Source organism: Paramormyrops kingsleyae, chromosome 5 (genome assembly GCF_048594095.1).
Source record: "Paramormyrops kingsleyae isolate MSU_618 chromosome 5, PKINGS_0.4, whole genome shotgun sequence".
Classification (NCBI taxonomy): Eukaryota; Metazoa; Chordata; class Actinopteri; order Osteoglossiformes; family Mormyridae; genus Paramormyrops; species Paramormyrops kingsleyae.
In genome coordinates, this window is record NC_132801.1 from 40,664,467 (window position 1) to 40,682,747 (window position 18,281).

The 18,281-nt window shown below is 40.6% G+C and overlaps 14 non-coding genes across 14 annotated transcripts; all 14 read left to right on the plus strand.

Moving 5' to 3' along the window:
- The first annotated feature begins 493 nt into the window (after positions 1-493).
- Positions 494-565, plus strand: trnap-agg (transfer RNA proline (anticodon AGG)). Its single transcript has one exon. It is a non-coding gene; the product is annotated as a tRNA-Pro (tRNA).
- Positions 566-1,603: 1,038 nt separating this feature from the next.
- On the plus strand, positions 1,604-1,675 carry trnap-agg (transfer RNA proline (anticodon AGG)). Its single transcript has one exon. It is a non-coding gene; the product is annotated as a tRNA-Pro (tRNA).
- Positions 1,676-2,703: 1,028 nt separating this feature from the next.
- On the plus strand, positions 2,704-2,775 carry trnap-agg (transfer RNA proline (anticodon AGG)). The gene has a single exon. It is a non-coding gene; the product is annotated as a tRNA-Pro (tRNA).
- Positions 2,776-3,803: 1,028 nt separating this feature from the next.
- On the plus strand, positions 3,804-3,875 carry trnap-agg (transfer RNA proline (anticodon AGG)). The gene has a single exon. It is a non-coding gene; the product is annotated as a tRNA-Pro (tRNA).
- A 1,038-nt stretch (positions 3,876-4,913) lies between these two features.
- trnap-agg (transfer RNA proline (anticodon AGG)) lies at positions 4,914-4,985 on the plus strand. Its single transcript has one exon. It is a non-coding gene; the product is annotated as a tRNA-Pro (tRNA).
- Positions 4,986-6,013: 1,028 nt separating this feature from the next.
- Positions 6,014-6,085, plus strand: trnap-agg (transfer RNA proline (anticodon AGG)). The gene has a single exon. It is a non-coding gene; the product is annotated as a tRNA-Pro (tRNA).
- A 1,028-nt stretch (positions 6,086-7,113) lies between these two features.
- trnap-agg (transfer RNA proline (anticodon AGG)) lies at positions 7,114-7,185 on the plus strand. The gene has a single exon. It is a non-coding gene; the product is annotated as a tRNA-Pro (tRNA).
- Positions 7,186-8,223: 1,038 nt separating this feature from the next.
- On the plus strand, positions 8,224-8,295 carry trnap-agg (transfer RNA proline (anticodon AGG)). The gene has a single exon. It is a non-coding gene; the product is annotated as a tRNA-Pro (tRNA).
- Positions 8,296-9,333: 1,038 nt separating this feature from the next.
- On the plus strand, positions 9,334-9,405 carry trnap-agg (transfer RNA proline (anticodon AGG)). The gene has a single exon. It is a non-coding gene; the product is annotated as a tRNA-Pro (tRNA).
- A 1,028-nt stretch (positions 9,406-10,433) lies between these two features.
- trnap-agg (transfer RNA proline (anticodon AGG)) lies at positions 10,434-10,505 on the plus strand. Its single transcript has one exon. It is a non-coding gene; the product is annotated as a tRNA-Pro (tRNA).
- A 1,038-nt stretch (positions 10,506-11,543) lies between these two features.
- trnap-agg (transfer RNA proline (anticodon AGG)) lies at positions 11,544-11,615 on the plus strand. The gene has a single exon. It is a non-coding gene; the product is annotated as a tRNA-Pro (tRNA).
- A 1,029-nt stretch (positions 11,616-12,644) lies between these two features.
- Positions 12,645-12,716, plus strand: trnap-agg (transfer RNA proline (anticodon AGG)). Its single transcript has one exon. It is a non-coding gene; the product is annotated as a tRNA-Pro (tRNA).
- Positions 12,717-17,071: 4,355 nt separating this feature from the next.
- On the plus strand, positions 17,072-17,143 carry trnap-agg (transfer RNA proline (anticodon AGG)). The gene has a single exon. It is a non-coding gene; the product is annotated as a tRNA-Pro (tRNA).
- Positions 17,144-18,180: 1,037 nt separating this feature from the next.
- On the plus strand, positions 18,181-18,254 carry trnap-agg (transfer RNA proline (anticodon AGG)). Its single transcript has one exon. It is a non-coding gene; the product is annotated as a tRNA-Pro (tRNA).
- Positions 18,255-18,281: the final 27 nt, after the last annotated feature.

Genomic DNA, 18,281 nt, shown 5'->3' on the forward strand with positions numbered 1-18,281 from the left:
AGCAATCTCGCAAAACATTTGCAAAACCCGACAGGAAAACGATCAAAGAGAAAACTCTTGTCCTGACGTGTAAAATGCATTCTGCAAACTGATGGGGATCTTCAATACACATCTAGAGTAAAAGAGCAATCTTCTCAAACATTTGTAAAAGTCGATAAGAAAATGATCTATGGACATTGAGCGTAGAACAGCAATGTTCTTCATGGCACTTCAGCTTTACTAGATGTAACATTCCTGTCCTTCTTGCATGACCAAGACTCTATGGAAAACAGCATATCCAAACCCATCAAAGATAAAAGGAACTGTGTGTTCCTGCTGTCATTTAAAGCATGATTTTCTGACTGCTATGCTGAAAACGTGGTTGTTTAGGAAGGAATATACACAACTGTGTACAAAAAGTGCAAGGTGAAATTTTCTGTTGCCAAGCAAATTCATGAAATTGAAAATCTCTGATTTTTATCCCACACACCATGTAGCAGCTGACAGGATGAGGGGCTCGTTGGTCTAGGGGTATGATTCTCGCTTAGGGTGCGAGAGGTCCCGGGTTCAAATCCCGGACGAGCCCATGTGCAGTGCGGTTAATAAATGGGGATCCCTTAGTTTGTGTGGTAGGCTTTCCCAACCTACCTGCTGTTGCACAGTACCTTATACCACGATAACTAGTGACCAAGAAGGAGATAACCAAAGTCAAAATTCTATGACAATTGATGCTGTGATACATACTAGTCTAGCTTGTGCTCATTTAACCTCTGCCTGTCACTCCTTCCCTAATAAATGACACAAATGGAATGATTTTCAAGTTCACTCTTTTTGCTTTTGTTTCACGTCAATTTCCCTTTACATTTGCATGTGCATTGTCATAGTGATTTCAGCAGACAGATACATATTGGCACAATTTAGCAGACCCACCTTCGGCAATCGATTTTGATCTTCAATGGACAATGACCGTAAAAGAGCAATCTGCTCGAGTCTTTGCAAAACCCTACACCTCAAAGATTAAGCTCAAAAATATTGTGCACACATGCAGAAGGACCTTGTGCAGATGTGGCAAGTAACTTCTGGAAGTGATTGCAATCTTCATTGCACATTGATTGTAAATGAGCAATCTCGCAAAACATTTGCAAAACCCGACAGGAAAACGATCAAAGAGAAAACTCTTGTCCTGACGTGTAAAATGCATTCTGGAAACTGATGGGGATCTTCAATACACATCTAGAGTAAAAGAGCAATCTTCTCAAACATTTGTAAAAGTCGATAAGAAAATGATCTATGGACATTGAGCGTAGAACACCAATGTTCTTCATGGCACTTCAGCTTTACTAGATGTAACATTCCTGTCCTTCTTGCATGACCAAGACTCTATGGAAAACAGCATATCCAAACCCATCAAAACCCATCAAAGATAAAAGGAACTGTGTGTTCCTGCTGTCATTTAAAGCATGATTTTCTGACTGCTATGCTGAAAACGTGGTTGTTTAGGAAGGAATGTACACAACTGTGTACAAAAAGTGCAAGGTGAAATTTTCTGTTGCCAAGCAAATTCATGAAATTGAAAATCTCTGATTTTTATCCCACACACCATGTAGCAGCTGACAGGATGAGGGGCTCGTTGGTCTAGGGGTATGATTCTCGCTTAGGGTGCGAGAGGTCCCGGGTTCAAATCCCGGACGAGCCCATGTGCAGTGCGGTTAATAAATGGGGATCCCTTAGTTTGTGTGGTAGGCTTTCCCAACCTACCTGCTGTTGCACAGTACCTTATACCACGATAACTAGTGACCAAGAAGGAGATAACCAAAGTCAAAATTCTATGACAATTGATGCTGTGATACATACTAGTCTAGCTTGTGCTCATTTAACCTCTGCCTGTCACTCCTTCCCTAATAAATGACACAAATGGCATGATTTTCAAGTTCACTCTTTTTGCTTTTGTTTCACGTCAATTTCCCTTTACATTTGCAAGTGCATTGTCATAGTGATTTCAGCAGACAGATACATATTGGCACAATTTAGCAGACCCACCTTCGGCAATCAATTTTGATCTTCAATGGACATTGACCGTAAAAGAGCAATCTGCTCGAGTCTTTGCAAAACCCTACACCTCAAAGATTAAGCTCAAACATATTGTGCACACATGCAGAAGGACCTTGTGCAGATGTGGCAAGTAACTTCTGGAAGTGATTGCAATCTTCAATGCACATTGATTGTAAATGAGCAATCTCGCAAAACATTTGCAAAACCCGACAGGAAAACGATCAAAGAGAAAACTCTTGTCCTGACGTGTAAAATGCATTCTGCAAACTGATGGGGATCTTCAATACACATCTAGAGTAAAAGAGCAATCTTCTCAAACATTTGTAAAAGTCGATAAGAAAATGATCTATGGACATTGAGCGTTGAACAGCAATGTTCTTCATGGCACTTCAGCTTTACTAGATGTAACATTCCTGTCCTTCTTGCATGACCAAGACTCTATGGAAAACAGCATATCCAAACCCATCAAAGATAAAAGGAACTGTGTGTTCCTGTTGTTATTTAAAGCATGATTTTCTGACTGCTATGCTGAAAACGTGGTTGTTAAGGAAGGAATATACATAACTGTGTACAAAAAGTGCAAGGTGAAATTTTCTGTTGCCAAGCAAATTCAGGAAATTGAAAAACTCTGATTTTTATCCCACACACCATGTAGCAGCTGACAGGATGAGGGGCTCGTTGGTCTAGGGGTATGATTCTCGCTTAGGGTGCGAGAGGTCCCGGGTTCAAATCCCGGACGAGCCCATGTGCAGTGCGGTTCATAAATGGGGATCCCTTAGTTTGTGTGGTAGGCTTTCCCAACCTATCTGCTGTTGCACAGTACCTTATACTACAATAACTAGTGACCTTGAAGGAGATAACCAAAGTCAAAATTCTATGACAATTGATGCTGTGATACATACTAGTCTAGCTTGTGCTCATTTAACCTCTGCCTGTCACTCCTTCCCTAATAAATGACACAAATGGCATGATTTTCAAGTTCACTCTTTTTGCTTTTGTTTCACGTCAATTTCCCTTTACATTTGCAAGTGCATTGTCATAGTGATTTCAGCAGACAGATACATATTGGCACAATTTAGCAGACCCACCTTCGGCAATCGATTTTGATCTTCAATGGACATTGACCGTAAAAGAGCAATCTGCTCGAGTCTTTGCAAAACCCTACACCTCAAAGATTAAGCTCAAACATATTGTGCACACATGCAGAAGGACCTTGTGCAGATGTGGCAAGTAACTTCTGGATGTGATTGCAATCTTCAATGCACATTGATTGTAAATGAGCAATCTCGCAAAACATTTGCAAAACCCGACAGGAAAACGATCAAAGAGAAAACTCTTGTCCTGACGTGTAAAATGCATTCTGCAAACTGATGGGGATCTTCAATACACATCTAGAGTAAAAGAGCAATCTTCTCAAACATTTGTAAAAGTCGATAAGAAAATGATCTATGGACATTGAGCGTAGAACAGCAATGTTCTTCATGGCACTTCAGCTTTACTAGATGTAACATTCCTGTCCTTCTTGCATGACCAAGACTCTATGGAAAACAGCATATCCAAACCCATCAAAGATAAAAGGAACTGTGTGTTCCTGCTGTCATTTAAAGCATGATTTTCTGACTGCTATGCTGAAAACGTGGTTGTTTAGGAAGGAATGTACACAACTGTGTACAAAAAGTGCAAGGTGAAATTTTCTGTTGCCAAGCAAATTCATGAAATTGAAAATCTCTGATTTTTATCCCACACACCATGTAGCAGCTGACAGGATGAGGGGCTTGTTGGTCTAGGGGTATGATTCTCGCTTAGGGTGCGAGAGGTCCCGGGTTCAAATCCCGGACGAGCCCATGTGCAGTGCGGTTAATAAATGGGGATCCCTTAGTTTGTGTGGTAGGCTTTCCCAACCTACCTGCTGTTGCACAGTACCTTATACCACGATAACTAGTGACCAAGAAGGAGATAACCAAAGTCAAAATTCTATGACAATTGATGCTGTGATACATACTAGTCTAGCTTGTGCTCATTTAACCTCTGCCTGTCACTCTTTCCCTAATAAATGACACAAATGGCATGATTTTCAAGTTCACTCTTTTTGCTTTTGTTTCACGTCAATTTCCCTTTACATTTGCATGTGCATTGTCATAGTGATTTCAGCAGACAGATACATATTGGCACAATTTAGCAGACCCACCTTCGGCAATCGATTTTGATCTTCAATGGACATTGACCGTAAAAGAGCAATCTGCTCGAGTCTTTGCAAAACCCTACACCTCCAAGATTAAGCTCAAAAATATTGTGCACACATGCAGAAGGACCTTGTGCAGATGTGGCAAGTAACTTCTGGAAGTGATTGCAATCTTCATTGCACATTGATTGTAAATGAGCAATCTCGCAAAACATTTGCAAAACCCGACAGGAAAACGATCAAAGAGAAAACTCTTGTCCTGACGTGTAAAATGCATTCTGGAAACTGATGGGGATCTTCAATACACATCTAGAGTAAAAGAGCAATCTTCTCAAACATTTGTAAAAGTCGATAAGAAAATGATCTATGGATATTGAGCGTAGAACACCAATGTTCTTCATGGCACTTCAGCTTTACTAGATGTAACATTCCTGTCCTTCTTGCATGACCAAGACTCTATGGAAAACAGCATATCCAAACCCATCAAAACCCATCAAAGATAAAAGGAACTGTGTGTTCCTGCTGTCATTTAAAGCATGATTTTCTGACTGCTATGCTGAAAACGTGGTTGTTTAGGAAGGAATGTACACAACTGTGTACAAAAAGTGCAAGGTGAAATTTTCTGTTGCCAAGCAAATTCATGAAATTGAAAATCTCTGATTTTTATCCCACACACCATGTAGCAGCTGACAGGATGAGGGGCTCGTTGGTCTAGGGGTATGATTCTCGCTTAGGGTGCGAGAGGTCCCGGGTTCAAATCCCGGACGAGCCCATGTGCAGTGCGGTTAATAAATGGGGATCCCTTAGTTTGTGTGGTAGGCTTTCCCAACCTACCTGCTGTTGCACAGTACCTTATACCACGATAACTAGTGACCAAGAAGGAGATAACCAAAGTCAAAATTCTATGACAATTGATGCTGTGATACATACTAGTCTAGCTTGTGCTCATTTAACCTCTGCCTGTCACTCTTTCCCTAATAAATGACACAAATGGCATGATTTTCAAGTTCACTCTTTTTGCTTTTGTTTCACGTCAATTTCCCTTTACATTTGCAAGTGCATTGTCATAGTGATTTCAGCAGACAGATACATATTGGCACAATTTAGCAGACCCACCTTCGGCAATCAATTTTGATCTTCAATGGACATTGACCGTAAAAGAGCAATCTGCTCGAGTCTTTGCAAAACCCTACACCTCCAAGATTAAGCTCAAACATATTGTGCACACATGCAGAAGGACCTTGTGCAGATGTGGCAAGTAACTTCTGGAAGTGATTGCAATCTTCAATGCACATTGATTGTAAATGAGCAATCTCGCAAAACATTTGCAAAACCCGACAGGAAAACGATCAAAGAGAAAACTCTTGTCCTGACGTGTAAAATGCATTCTGCAAACTGATGGGGATCTTCAATACACATCTAGAGTAAAAGAGCAATCTTCTCAAACATTTGTAAAAGTCGATAAGAAAATGATCTATGGACATTGAGCGTTGAACAGCAATGTTCTTCATGGCACTTCAGCTTTACTAGATGTAACATTCCTGTCCTTCTTGCATGACCAAGACTCTATGGAAAACAGCATATCCAAACCCATCAAAGATAAAAGGAACTGTGTGTTCCTGTTGTTATTTAAAGCATGATTTTCTGACTGCTATGCTGAAAACGTGGTTGTTAAGGAAGGAATATACATAACTGTGTACAAAAAATGCAAGGTGAAATTTTCTGTTGCCAAGCAAATTCAGGAAATTGAAAATCTCTGATTTTTATCCCACACACCATGTAGCAGCTGACAGGATGAGGGGCTCGTTGGTCTAGGGGTATGATTCTCGCTTAGGGTGCGAGAGGTCCCGGGTTCAAATCCCGGACGAGCCCATGTGCAGTGCGGTTAATAAATGGGGATCCCTTAGTTTGTGTGGTAGGCTTTCCCAACCTACCTGTTGTTGCACAGTACCTTATACCACGATAACTAGTGACCAAGAAGGAGATAACCAAAGTCAAAATTCTATGACAATTGATGCTGTGATACATACTAGTCTAGCTTGTGCTCATTTAACCTCTGCCTGTCACTCCTTCCCTAATAAATGACACAAATGGCATGATTTTCAAGTTCACTCCTTTTGCTTTTGTTTCACGTCAATTTCCCTTTACATTTGCATGTACATTGTCATAGTGATTTCAGCAGACAGATACATATTGGCACAATTTAGCAGACCCACCTTCGGCAATCGATTTTGATCTTCAATGGACATTGACCGTAAAAGAGCAATCTGCTCGAGTCTTTGCAAAACCCTACACCTCCAAGATTAAGCTCAAACATATTGTGCACACATGCAGAAGGACCTTGTGCAGATGTGGCAAGTAACTTCTGGAAGTGATTGCAATCTTCAATGCACATTGATTGTAAATGAGCAATCTCGCAAAACATTTGCAAAACCCGACAGGAAAACGATCAAAGAGAAAACTCTTGTCCTGACGTGTAAAATGCATTCTGCAAACTGATGGGGATCTTCAATACACATCTAGAGTAAAAGAGCAATCTTCTCAAACATTTGTAAAAGTCGATAAGAAAATGATCTATGGACATTGAGCGTTGAACAGCAATGTTCTTCATGGCACTTCAGCTTTACTAGATGTAACATTCCTGTCCTTCTTGCATGACCAAGACTCTATGGAAAACAGCATATCCAAACCCATCAAAGATAAAAGGAACTGTGTGTTCCTGTTGTTATTTAAAGCATGATTTTCTGACTGCTATGCTGAAAACGTGGTTGTTAAGGAAGGAATATACATAACTGTGTACAAAAAATGCAAGGTGAAATTTTCTGTTGCCAAGCAAATTCAGGAAATTGAAAATCTCTGATTTTTATCCCACACACCATGTAGCAGCTGACAGGATGAGGGGCTCGTTGGTCTAGGGGTATGATTCTCGCTTAGGGTGCGAGAGGTCCCGGGTTCAAATCCCGGACGAGCCCATGTGCAGTGCGGTTAATAAATGGGGATCCCTTAGTTTGTGTGGTAGGCTTTCCCAACCTACCTGTTGTTGCACAGTACCTTATACCACGATAACTAGTGACCAAGAAGGAGATAACCAAAGTCAAAATTCTATGACAATTGATGCTGTGATACATACTAGTCTAGCTTGTGCTCATTTAACCTCTGCCTGTCACTCCTTCCCTAATAAATGACACAAATGGCATGATTTTCAAGTTCACTCCTTTTGCTTTTGTTTCACGTCAATTTCCCTTTACATTTGCATGTACATTGTCATAGTGATTTCAGCAGACAGATACATATTGGCACAATTTAGCAGACCCACCTTCGGCAATCGATTTTGATCTTCAATGGACATTGACCGTAAAAGAGCAATCTGCTCGAGTCTTTGCAAAACCCTACACCTCCAAGATTAAGCTCAAACATATTGTGCACACATGCAGAAGGACCTTGTGCAGATGTGGCAAGTAACTTCTGGAAGTGATTGCAATCTTCAATGCACATTGATTGTAAATGAGCAATCTCGCAAAAGATTTGCAAAACCCGACAGGAAAACGATTAAAGAGAAAACTCTTGTCCTGACATGTAAAATGCATTCTGCAAACTGATGGGAATCTTCAATCCACATCTAGAGTAAAAGAGCAATCTTCTCAAACATTTGTAAAAGTCGATAAGAAAATGATCTATGGACATTGAGCGTTGAACAGCAATGTTCTTCATGGCACTTCAGCTTTACTAGATGTAACGTTCCTGTCCTTCTTGCATGACCAAGACTCTATGGAAAACAGCATATCCAAACCCATCAAAACCCATCAAAGATAAAAGGAACTGTGTGTTCCTGCTGTCATTTAAAGCATGATTTTCTGACTGCTATGCTGAAAACGTGGTTGTTTAGGAAGGAATGTACACAACTGTGTACAAAAAGTGCAAGGTGAAATTTTCTGTTGCCAAGCAAATTCATGAAATTGAAAATCTCTGATTTTTATCCCACACACCATGTAGCAGCTGACAGGATGAGGGGCTCGTTGGTCTAGGGGTATGATTCTCGCTTAGGGTGCGAGAGGTCCCGGGTTCAAATCCCGGACGAGCCCATGTGCAGTGCGGTTAATAAATGGGGATCCCTTAGTTTGTGTGGTAGGCTTTCCCAACCTACCTGTTGTTGCACAGTACCTTATACCACGATAACTAGTGACCAAGAAGGAGATAACCAAAGTCAAAATTCTATGACAATTGATGCTGTGATACATACTAGTCTAGCTTGTGCTCATTTAACCTCTGCCTGTCACTCCTTCCCTAATAAATGACACAAATGGCATGATTTTCAAGTTCACTCCTTTTGCTTTTGTTTCACGTCAATTTCCCTTTACATTTGCATGTACATTGTCATAGTGATTTCAGCAGACAGATACATATTGGCACAATTTAGCAGACCCACCTTCGGCAATCGATTTTGATCTTCAATGGACATTGACCGTAAAAGAGCAATCTGCTCGAGTCTTTGCAAAACCCTACACCTCCAAGATTAAGCTCAAAAATATTGTGCACACATGCAGAAGGACCTTGTGCAGATGTGGCAAGTAACTTCTGGAAGTGATTGCAATCTTCATTGCACATTGATTGTAAATGAGCAATCTCGCAAAACATTTGCAAAACCCGACAGGAAAACGATCAAAGAGAAAACTCTTGTCCTGACGTGTAAAATGCATTCTGGAAACTGATGGGGATCTTCAATACACATCTAGAGTAAAAGAGCAATCTTCTCAAACATTTGTAAAAGTCGATAAGAAAATGATCTATGGATATTGAGCGTAGAACACCAATGTTCTTCATGGCACTTCAGCTTTACTAGATGTAACATTCCTGTCCTTCTTGCATGACCAAGACTCTATGGAAAACAGCATATCCAAACCCATCAAAACCCATCAAAGATAAAAGGAACTGTGTGTTCCTGCTGTCATTTAAAGCATGATTTTCTGACTGCTATGCTGAAAACGTGGTTGTTTAGGAAGGAATGTACACAACTGTGTACAAAAAGTGCAAGGTGAAATTTTCTGTTGCCAAGCAAATTCATGAAATTGAAAATCTCTGATTTTTATCCCACACACCATGTAGCAGCTGACAGGATGAGGGGCTCGTTGGTCTAGGGGTATGATTCTCGCTTAGGGTGCGAGAGGTCCCGGGTTCAAATCCCGGACGAGCCCATGTGCAGTGCAGTTAATAAATGGGGATCCCTTAGTTTGTGTGGTAGGCTTTCCCAACCTACCTGCTGTTGCACAGTACCTTATACCACGATAACTAGTGACCAAGAAGGAGATAACCAAAGTCAAAATTCTATGACAATTGATGCTGTGATACATACTAGTCTAGCTTGTGCTCATTTAACCTCTGCCTGTCACTCTTTCCCTAATAAATGACACAAATGGCATGATTTTCAAGTTCACTCTTTTTGCTTTTGTTTCACGTCAATTTCCCTTTACATTTGCAAGTGCATTGTCATAGTGATTTCAGCAGACAGATACATATTGGCACAATTTAGCAGACCCACCTTCGGCAATCAATTTTGATCTTCAATGGACATTGACCGTAAAAGAGCAATCTGCTCGAGTCTTTGCAAAACCCTACACCTCCAAGATTAAGCTCAAACATATTGTGCACACATGCAGAAGGACCTTGTGCAGATGTGGCAAGTAACTTCTGGAAGTGATTGCAATCTTCAATGCACATTGATTGTAAATGAGCAATCTCGCAAAACATTTGCAAAACCCGACAGGAAAACGATCAAAGAGAAAACTCTTGTCCTGACGTGTAAAATGCATTCTGCAAACTGATGGGGATCTTCAATACACATCTAGAGTAAAAGAGCAATCTTCTCAAACATTTGTAAAAGTCGATAAGAAAATGATCTATGGACATTGAGCGTTGAACAGCAATGTTCTTCATGGCACTTCAGCTTTACTAGATGTAACATTCCTGTCCTTCTTGCATGACCAAGACTCTATGGAAAACAGCATATCCAAACCCATCAAAGATAAAAGGAACTGTGTGTTCCTGTTGTTATTTAAAGCATGATTTTCTGACTGCTATGCTGAAAACGTGGTTGTTAAGGAAGGAATATACATAACTGTGTACAAAAAATGCAAGGTGAAATTTTCTGTTGCCAAGCAAATTCAGGAAATTGAAAATCTCTGATTTTTATCCCACACACCATGTAGCAGCTGACAGGATGAGGGGCTCGTTGGTCTAGGGGTATGATTCTCGCTTAGGGTGCGAGAGGTCCCGGGTTCAAATCCCGGACGAGCCCATGTGCAGTGCGGTTAATAAATGGGGATCCCTTAGTTTGTGTGGTAGGCTTTCCCAACCTACCTGTTGTTGCACAGTACCTTATACCACGATAACTAGTGACCAAGAAGGAGATAACCAAAGTCAAAATTCTATGACAATTGATGCTGTGATACATACTAGTCTAGCTTGTGCTCATTTAACCTCTGCCTGTCACTCCTTCCCTAATAAATGACACAAATGGCATGATTTTCAAGTTCACTCCTTTTGCTTTTGTTTCACGTCAATTTCCCTTTACATTTGCATGTACATTGTCATAGTGATTTCAGCAGACAGATACATATTGGCACAATTTAGCAGACCCACCTTCGGCAATCGATTTTGATCTTCAATGGACATTGACCGTAAAAGAGCAATCTGCTCGAGTCTTTGCAAAACCCTACACCTCCAAGATTAAGCTCAAACATATTGTGCACACATGCAGAAGGACCTTGTGCAGATGTGGCAAGTAACTTCTGGAAGTGATTGCAATCTTCAATGCACATTGATTGTAAATGAGCAATCTCGCAAAAGATTTGCAAAACCCGACAGGAAAACGATTAAAGAGAAAACTCTTGTCCTGACATGTAAAATGCATTCTGCAAACTGATGGGAATCTTCAATCCACATCTAGAGTAAAAGAGCAATCTTCTCAAACATTTGTAAAAGTCGATAAGAAAATGATCTATGGACATTGAGCGTTGAACAGCAATGTTCTTCATGGCACTTCAGCTTTACTAGATGTAACGTTCCTGTCCTTCTTGCATGACCAAGACTCTATGGAAAACAGCATATCCAAACCCATCAAAACCCATCAAAGATAAAAGGAACTGTGTGTTCCTGCTGTCATTTAAAGCATGATTTTCTGACTGCTATGCTGAAAACGTGGTTGTTTAGGAAGGAATGTACACAACTGTGTACAAAAAGTGCAAGGTGAAATTTTCTGTTGCCAAGCAAATTCATGAAATTGAAAATCTCTGATTTTTATCCCACACACCATGTAGCAGCTGACAGGATGAGGGGCTTGTTGGTCTAGGGGTATGATTCTCGCTTAGGATGCGAGAGGTCCCGGGTTCAAATCCCGGACGAGCCCATGTGCAGTGCGGTTAATAAATGGGGATCCCTTAGTTTGTTGTTGTAGGCTTTCCCAACCTATCTGCTGTTGCACAGTACCTTATACCACAATAACTAGTGACCTTGAAGGAGATAACCAAAGTCAAAATTCTATGACAATTGATGCTGTGATACATACTAGTCTAGCTTGTGCTCATTTAACCTCTGCCTGTCACTCCTTCCCTAATAAATGACACAAATGGCATGATTTTCAAGTTCACTCTTTTTGCTTTTGTTTCACGTCAATTTCCCTTTACATTTGCAAGTGCATTGTCATAGTGATTTCAGCAGACAGATACATATTGGCACAATTTAGCAGACCCACCTTCGGCAATCAATTTTGATCTTCAATGGACATTGACCGTAAAAGAGCAATCTGCTCGAGTCTTTGCAAAACCCTACACCTCAAAGATTAAGCTCAAACATATTGTGCACACATGCAGAAGGACCTTGTGCAGATGTGGCAAGTAACTTCTGGAAGTGATTGCAATCTTCAATGCACATTGATTGTAAATGAGCAATCTCGCAAAACATTTGCAAAACCCGACAGGAAAACGATCAAAGAGAAAACTCTTGTCCTGACGTGTAAAATGCATTCTGCAAACTGATGGGGATCTTCAATACACATCTAGAGTAAAAGAGCAATCTTCTCAAACATTTGTAAAAGTCGATAAGAAAATGATCTATGGACATTGAGCGTTGAACAGCAATGTTCTTCATGGCACTTCAGCTTTACTAGATGTAACATTCCTGTCCTTCTTGCATGACCAAGACTCTATGGAAAACAGCATATCCAAACCCATCAAAGATAAAAGGAACTGTGTGTTCCTGTTGTTATTTAAAGCATGATTTTCTGACTGCTATGCTGAAAACGTGGTTGTTAAGGAAGGAATGTACATAACTGTGTACAAAAAGTGCAAGGTGAAATTTTCTGTTGCCAAGCAAATTCATGAAATTGAAAATCTCTGATTTTTATCCCACACACCATGTAGCAGCTGACAGGATGAGGGGCTCGTTGGTCTAGGGGTATGATTCTCGCTTAGGGTGCGAGAGGTCCCGGGTTCAAATCCCGGACGAGCCCATGTGCAGTGCGGTTAATAAATGGGGATCCCTTAGTTTGTGTGGTAGGCTTTCCCAACCTACCCGCTGTTGCACAGTACCTTATACCACGATAACTAGTGACCAAGAAGGAGATAACCAAAGTCAAAATTCTATGATAATTGATGCTGTGATACATACTAGTCTAGCTTGTGCTCATTTAACCTCTGCCTGTCACTCCTTCCCTAATAAATGACACAAATGGCATGATTTTCAAGTTCACTCTTTTTGCTTTTGTTTCACGTCAATTTCCCTTTACATTTGCATGTGCATTGTCATAGTGATTTCAGCAGACAGATACATATTGGCACAATTTAGCAGACCCACCTTCGGCAATCGATTTTGATCTTCAATGGACAATGACCGTAAAAGAGCAATCTGCTCGAGTCTTTGCAAAACCCTACACCTCAAAGATTAAGCTCAAAAATATTGTGCACACATGCAGAAGGACCTTGTGCAGATGTGGCAAGTAACTTCTGGAAGTGATTGCAATCTTCATTGCACATTGATTGTAAATGAGCAATCTCGCAAAACATTTGCAAAACCCGACAGGAAAACGATCAAAGAGAAAACTCTTGTCCTGACGTGTAAAATGCATTCTGCAAACTGATGGGGATCTTCAATACACATCTAGAGTAAAAGAGCAATCTTCTCAAACATTTGTAAAAGTCGATAAGAAAATGATCTATGGACATTGAGCGTAGAACAGCAATGTTCTTCATGGCACTTCAGCTTTACTAGATGTAACATTCCTGTCCGTCTTGCATGACCAAGACTCTATGGAAAACAGCATATCCAAACCCATTAAAACCCATCAAAGATAAAAGGAACTGTGTGTTCCTGCTGTCATTTAAAGCATGATTTTCTGACTGCTATGCTGAAAACGTGGTTGTTTAGGAAGGAATGTACACAACTGTGTACAAAAAGTGCAAGGTGAAATTTTCTGTTGCCAAGCAAATTCATGAAATTGAAAATCTCTGATTTTTGTCCCACACACCATGTAGCAGCTGACAGGATGAGGGGCTCGTTGGTCTATGATTCTCGCTTAGGGTGCGAGAGGTCCCGGGTTCAAATCCCGGGCGAGCCCATGTGCAGTGCGGTTAATAAATGGGGATCCCTTAGTTTGTGTGGTAGGCTTTCCCAACCTATCTGCTGTTGCACAGTACCTTATACTACAATAACTAGTGACCTTGAAGGAGATAACCAAAGTCAAAATTCTATGACAATTGATGCTGTGATACATACTAGTCTAGCTTGTGCTCATTTAACCTCTGCCTGTCACTCCTTCCCTAATAAATGACACAAATGGCATGATTTTCAAGTTCACTCTTTTTGCTTTTGTTTCACGTCAATTTCCCTTTACATTTGCAAGTGCATTGTCATAGTGATTTCAGCAGACAGATACATATTGGCACAATTTAGCAGACCCACCTTCGGCAATCGATTTTGATCTTCAATGGACATTGACCGTAAAAGAGCAATCTGCTCGAGTCTTTGCAAAACCCTACACCTCCAAGATTAAGCTCAAACATATTGTGCACACATGCAGAAGGACCTTGTGCAGATGTGGCAAGTAACTTCTGGAAGTGATTGCAATCTTCAATGCACATTGATTGTAAATGAGCAATCTCGCAAAACATTTGCAAAACCCGACAGGAAAACGATCAAAGAGAAAACTCTTGTCCTGACGTGTAAAATGCATTCTGCAAACTGATGGGGATCTTCAATACACATCTAGAGTAAAAGAGCAATCTTCTCAAACATTTGTAAAAGTCGATAAGAAAATGATCTATGGACATTGAGCGTAGAACAGCAATGTTCTTCATGGCACTTCAGCTTTACTAGATGTAACATTCCTGTCCTTCTTGCATGACCAAGACTCTATGGAAAACAGCATATCCAAACCCATTAAAACCCATCAAAGATAAAAGGAACTGTGAGTTCCTGCTGTCATTTAAAGCATGATTTTCTGACTGCTATGCTGAAAACGTGGTTGTTTAGGAAGGAATGTACATAACTGTGTTCAAAAAGTGCAAGGTGAAATTTTCTGTTGCCAAACAAATTCATGAAATTGAAAAACTCTGATTTTTGTCCCACACACCATGTAGCAGCTGACAGGATGAGGGGCTCGTTGGTCTAGGGGTATGATTCTCGCTTAGGGTGCGAGAGGTCCCGGGTTCAAGTCCCGGGTTCAAATCCCGGGCGAGCCCATGTGCAGTGCGGTTAATAAATGGGGATCCCTTAGTTTGTGTGGTAGGCTTTCCCAACCTATCTGCTGTTGCACAGTACCTTATACCACGATAACTAGTGACCAAGAAGGAGATAACCAAAGTCAAAATTCTATGACAATTGAAGCTGTGATACATACTAGTCTAGCTTGTGCTCATTTATCCTCTGCCTGTCACTCCTTCCCTAATAAATGACACAAATGGCATGATTTTCAAGTTCACTCTTTTTGCTTTTGTTTCACGTCAATTTCCCTTTACATTTGCAAGTGCATTGTCATAGTGATTTCAGCAGACAGATTCATATTGGCACAATTTAGCAGACCCACCTTCGGCAATCGATTTTGATCTTCAATGGACATTGACCGTAAAAGAGCAATCTGCTCGAGTCTTTGCAAAACCCTACACCTCAAAGATTAAGCTCAAACATATTGTGCACACATGCAGAAGGACCTTGTGCAGATGTGGCAAGTAACTTCTGGAAGTGATTGCAATCTTCAATGCACATTGATTGTAAATGAGCAATCTCGCAAAACATTTGCAAAACCCAACAGGAAAACGATCAAAGAGAAAACTCTTGTCCTGACGTGTAAAATGCATTCTGCAAACTGATGGGGATCTTCAATACACATCTAGAGTAAAAGAGCAATCTTCTCAAACATTTGTAAAAGTCGATAAGAAAATGATCTATGGACTTTGAGCGTAGAACAGCCATGTTCTTCATGGCACTTCAGCTTTACTAGATGTAACATTCCTGTCCTTCTTGCATGACCAAGACTCTATGGAAAACAGCATATCAAAACCCATCAAAGATAAAAGGAACTGTGTGTTCCTGCTGTCATTTAAAGCATGATGTTCTGACTGCTATGCTGAAAACGTGGTTGTTTAGGAAGGAATGTACATAACTGTGTACAAAAAGTGCAAGGTGAAATTTTCTGTTGCTAAGCAAATTCAGGAAATTGAAAAACTCTGATTTTTATCCCACACACCATATAGCAGCTTACAGGATGAGGGGCTCGTTGGTCTAGGGGTATGATTCTTGCTTAGGGTGCGAGAGGTCTCGGGTTCAAATACCGGACGAGCCCATGTGCAGTGCGGTTAATAAATCGGGATCCCTTAGTTTGTGTGGTAGGCTTTCCCAACCTATCTGCTGTTGCACAGTATTAAATACTACAATAACTAGTAACCTTGAAGGAGATAACAAAAGTCAAAATTCTATTACAATTGATGCTATGATACATACTAGTCTAGCTTCTGCTCATTTAACCTCTGCCTGTCACTCCTTCCCTAATAAATGACACAAATGGCATGATTTTCAAGTTCACTCTTTTTGCTTTTGTTTCACGTCAATTTCCCTTTACATTTGCAAGTGCATTGTCATAGTGATTTCAGCAGACAGATACATATTGGCACAATTTAGCAGACCCACCTTCGGCAATCGATTTTGATCTTCAATGGACATTGACCGTAAAAGAGCAATCTGCTCGAGTCTTTGCAAAACCCTACACCTCAAAGATTAAGCTCAAACATATTGTGCACACATGCAGAAGGACCTTGTGCAGATGTGGCAAGTAACTTCTGGAAGTGATTGCAATCTTCAATGCACATTGATTGTAAATGAGCAATCTCGCAAAACATTTGCAAAACCCGACAGGAAAACGATCAAAGAGAAAACTCTTGTCCTGACGTGTAAAATGCATTCTGCAAACTGATGGGGATCTTCAATACACATCTAGAGTAAAAGAGCAATCTTCTCAAACATTTGTAAAAGTCAATAAGAAAATGATCTATGGACATTGAGCATAGAACAGCAATGTTCTTCATGGCACTTCAGCTTTACTAGATGTAACATTCCTGTCCTTCTTGCATGACCTAGACTCTATGGAAAACAGCATATCAAAACCCATCAAAGATAAAAGGAACTGTGTGTTCCTGCTGTCATTTAAAGCATGATTTTCTGACTGCTATGCTGAAAACGTGGTTGTTTAGGAAGGAATATACACAACTGTGTACAAAAAGTGCAAGGTGAAATTTTCTGTTGCCAAGCAAATTCATGAAATTGAAAATCTCTGATTTTTATCCCACACACCATGCAGCAGCTGACAGGATGAGGGGCTCGTTGGTCTAGGGGTATGATTCTCGCTTAGGGTGCGAGAGGTCCCGGGTTCAAATCCCGGACGAGCCCATGTGCAGTGCGGTTAATAAATGGGGATCCCTTAGTTTGTGTGGTAGGCTTTCCCAACCTATCTGCTGTTGCACAGTACCTTATACCACGATAACTAGTGACCAAGAAGGAGATAACCAAAGTCAAAATTCTATGACAATTGATGCTGTGATACATACTAGTCTAGCTTGTGCTCATTTAACCTCTGCCTGTCACTCCTTCCCTAATAAATGACACAAATGGCATGATTTTCAAGTTCACTCTTTTTGCTTTTGTTTCACGTCAATTTCCCTTTACATTTGCATGTGCATTGTCATAGTGATTTCAGCAGACAGATACATATTGGCACAATTTAGCAGACCCACCTTCGGCAATCGATTTTGATCTTCAATGGACAATGACCGTAAAAGAGCAATCTGCTCGAGTCTTTGCAAAACCCTACACCTCAAAGATTAAGCTCAAAAATATTGTGCACACATGCAGAAGGACCTTGTGCAGATGTGGCAAGTAACTTCTGGAAGTGATTGCAATCTTCATTGCACATTGATTGTAAATGAGCAATCTCGCAAAACATTTGCAAAACCCGACAGGAAAACGATCAAAGAGAAAACTCTTGTCCTGACGTGTAAAATGCATTCTGCAAACTGATGGGGATCTTCAATACACATCTAGAGTAAAAGAGCAATCTTCTCAAACATTTGTAAAAGTCGATAAGAAAATGATCTATGGACATTGAGCGTAGAACAGCAATGTTCTTCATGGCACTTCAGCTTTACTAGATGTAACATTCCTGTCCGTCTTGCATGACCAAGACTCTATGGAAAACAGCATATCCAAACCCATTAAAACCCATCAAAGATAAAAGGAACTGTGTGTTCCTGCTGTCATTTAAAGCATGATTTTCTGACTGCTATGCTGAAAACGTGGTTGTTTAGGAAGGAATGTACACAACTGTGTACAAAAAGTGCAAGGTGAAATTTTCTGTTGCCAAGCAAATTCATGAAATTGAAAATCTCTGATTTTTGTCCCACACACCATGTAGCAGCTGACAGGATGAGGGGCTCGTTGGTCTAGGGGTATGATTCTCGCTTAGGGTGCGAGAGGTCCCGGGTTCAAATCCCGGGCGAGCCCATGTGCAGTGCGGTTAATAAATGGGGAT